Here is a 3967-nt window from a genome sequence, read left to right on the forward strand (position 1 = left end):
TTGGAAGTTTGAAAATTTAAAACAAAATTAATTAAAATTGTATTATTTCAGATTAAAAGCGTTTAGGATTTAAAAGTTTTCAATTCAATTCATTTCCCATGCAAAGCTATCAAAATTAGACAATTTGAAATTGAAAATTGAATTGCATCTTGCAAAGTCAAAGTTTTTGATCTTGTTGCAAAAAGAAATGTTTCGAAACTATTTCTGTAACTGCACAAGAAAAGTTTCATTCTACTTCAACAACTTAAAATTATTAATATTGGTCTAATGGAACATTTATTATCATTTGTTAATAAATTTTTAATTATTTAAACAAATGGAATTCGTTTAAGTATTTTGTTTCGAAAATTTATTTTTTCCCCTTAAAATAATTACTGTCAGTCTAGTGGAATATTTAATAACATTGGTTCATTAATTTTTAATTGTTCAAACAAATAGAATTTTAAAAAATAATTTTGTTTAAATTCGTTTTTTCTCTGAAAATGATTACTATTGGTCCAGTGAAATATTTATTAACATTAGGTGATTCATTTTTTATTATTTAAACAAAAGGAATTCGTTTGAATAATTTCGTTTCGATTTTTTAGAAATAGAAATTATTACTGTTGGTCTAGTGGAATATTTATCAGTAATAATTAATAACTAATAAATGATTGATTTAATAATAATTAATTTATCAGTAATATTTAAGTAGTTATTTTTATTAAACAAAATTTTTTAAATAAAATTAATCAAACAATGTTAATAGATATTTCACTGAAGAAATATTAATAATTTTTAATGAAAAAATTATTTACAGAAATTCCATTTGCTTAAACAACTGAAAATTAATGAACTAATGTTAATAAATATTCCAATAGACCAATAGTAATCATTTTTAAGGAAAAAACAAAATGTCGAAAAGAAATTGTTTAAAAAGTTCCATTTGTTTCAAAATAAAACATTAATCAACTAATGTTAATAAATATTCTACTAGACTAATAGTAATAATTTTTATGGGGAAAAACGAATTTAAAAAAAAATTATTTAAACAAATTCCATTTGTTTAAATCATTTACTTTTAATTAACCAATGATAATAAATATATCCACTAGACCAATATCAATCATTTTAAGTAAAAAAATACGAGAATACAGTGCTCAAAAGATCGATTTCTTGACAAATTGACATTTTTGGTTTTAAGGGTAGTTTTCAGGTACTCCTGGGGTGTGATAGTGGTTTCAAACCCATATGTCTGATAGATGAAATTCTTCGTTGGATAATTCTCTACAGGCCCCCATACTCTCCCGTCACATTTTTTTAAACCATAAAAAATTATTCTAAAAACTCAAAAAAGTGATTTTTCCTCATGAATTTTACATGGGAAATTTCAAGTCAAAACCGGAACCTGTTAAAATAAAAAAAATAAAAAATTAGGGAATTTCTTTTTTCGAATTTGGAATAAAATGGGGGAGATCGTTGCACTCTATCATGCAAAAAGTTTTGCCTTGCATTTTTGGACCACCTTAGTCTTCATAGTATCCACATAATATCCCTTCCGTATCATGCAACAAAAACTAAAAAAAAGCAAGATCAACTTTTAAATTGGTAAAATTCGGATTCTACGTTCAAATTCCCATTAGAAAGTCACCAAGTAATCGTAGTAGTTTTTTTAACGGTAAAAAGTTAAAAATATATATAAGACGTATAACGCCTGTTGACTGCTACATTTCAAATGCATCATCTGTAAGTAACCGTCAACAGGCGTTATACGTCTTATATTTTTTTAAACTTTTTACCGTTATAAAAAAATTACTGCGATTACTAATTTTTAAAATAATTACAAACTATCGTTCACGGAGAATATCCCTCTTAACATTCATTAACTGCGTCATGAATTCCAGAAAATAATAACTTTTCACAATTTACAAAGGAAACAATTGTTTAAACAAATAAAAATGATTTAAATAATTTACAAACATCATTTTCAAAAAAGATTACTCTTAATATTCGTTAGTTGTGGCATTAATTCTAGAAAATACTACATTTTCACAATTTGGTGGAAAAATATTATACAATTAGAAATTGTTTAAATATTTGGGAAATATTTTGAACAAAAAACAGCAATACTTATCAACTGTATTATCTATCCTGAAAAATAGTAACTTTTCACGATTCACTGGGAATATAATTATTTAAACAAATAATCATTCTTTCAAAAATTGAAAATTAGTTAAAAATACTTGGGACACTTGTTAGTTATTGAGTAAAAATAACTGATGCTGCAAAAATTGAAAAAAATACCGTCTTTGACAGGCTTTTTTCTTAAAATTTGTATCTTGTATTTTTTGGGGGATTTCCGGGGCAGAATATAAGGAGGTTGCGGGGGTCAAAATTAAAATTTATTGGTTGGAACGATTTATTTTATTATTTATATATTATTTATTTATTTATTGTACGACTGAGCGAATTTATTTTTCCGGAAAACTGACACCAAGAACCGAAATAAATGGAAAAGAAGTAGCGCTTCGAGTTCGTAACTGGAAAGTCTGGGCTTGATTCCTGCTACCAAAATTTTTTGCCAAATTTTTTTATTGCAATTGACTACTAAATTTATTTATATGAAGCCCAAATATTCATTTTCATTCATTATTTTTTTATTATTTGTAGACCACCTTATTAATCGTATTTTGGAATTTATATTGTTGATTGATTTTAGCAATTAGACTGGATAGGTGCATCAAATCAAGTGATTGAGATTTATGTGATTGCCACCTTCAATCTGATATCCAAAAGCAAAAGTGAGACGTGTCTGTTTGAATTTGATCATTTGCCAAGTTTAATTTTCTCTATTCGCTGGGAAATGCGGAAAGCAAATAGTAATCTGTAAAGAACCGAAACACTAAAGAGGTCGTTAGAGCTCACACCAAATATCTATAATCTAATCCTCTCTATGTCAAGGACTCAGTCAAATTTACGTGACTTGAATACTTCCTTCATTTCTACGATATTATTATTATTATTCTATTATTATTGTATGTTTTAGGTCCTAACATTGAAAATATAAGAAATTTAAAAATACATGATTAAAAAAATCTTAAAAAATTAATATTTATTAAGTTTCAAAACAATAATCAGTAATTAATGGAATTTTGATGTTATGTTACTTAATTGTATAGTAAAATAATTTTTTGTCGATAGACGGACGGTTTTAGATTTACTGGTATAAGCCAAAATGGTTATAGTCTTTAGCTGTAAAAAAAATTTAGGTATCTCTTCCTGCGCTGGGATTCGAACCCAGGCCTACAGATTGACTGTCTGGTCCTCCGCAAATCAGTGAGAGAACACCAGACCGGCAATCTGTAGACCTGGGTTCGAATCCCAGTGCAGCTAGAGCGTAATTTTTTTCATAGCTGAAGACTATAACCATTTTGGTTTAACCTAGTAGATACAAAATCGTTATTCTATCGACAAAAGGTAATAATAAATAAATCACCATTTTAAATTGAAATCAATTGAAAATTTAAAGAGTCTATTCAACGATTTTGTGTGAAAATCTTTCAAATCACAAAATAATTTCGATTAGCTAAAATAAAAAAAGATGAGTATTGTATGATTTCAGATTAAAGTTTCAAAACAATCAAAATAGAAAATTTTCAAATTATAATTTTGGAAGTTTGAAAATTTAAAACAAAATTAATTAAAATTGTATTATTTCAGATTAAAAGCGTTTAGGATTTAAAAATTTTCAATTCAATTCATTTCCAATGCAAAGCTATCAAAATGAGACAATTTGAAATTGAAAATTGAATTGCATCTTGCAAAGTCAAAGTTTTTGAAATTTCAGAATTTCAAATTGTTGTTGCATACAACAATTAAAATTGATTAGATAAAAAAGTTTATAATATCAAAGAATATATTCTCCATTTCTCTCACTATTTGAAATGGAAATGTTTTAATTATATAACTTCAAAGTTGAATTCTTAAA

General features: G+C 25.9%; 1 protein-coding gene across 3 annotated transcripts in view; it reads right to left on the minus strand.

Moving 5' to 3' along the window:
- Positions 1 to 3967, minus strand: part of LOC117176776 (ras-related and estrogen-regulated growth inhibitor) — a 50757-nt gene that overhangs the window by 17698 nt on the left and 29092 nt on the right. The gene's annotated exons all lie outside the window — the stretch shown is intronic.

The sequence above is a fragment of the Belonocnema kinseyi genome, chromosome 7 (genome assembly GCF_010883055.1).
Source record: "Belonocnema kinseyi isolate 2016_QV_RU_SX_M_011 chromosome 7, B_treatae_v1, whole genome shotgun sequence".
In the NCBI taxonomy this organism is placed as follows: Eukaryota; Metazoa; Arthropoda; class Insecta; order Hymenoptera; family Cynipidae; genus Belonocnema; species Belonocnema kinseyi.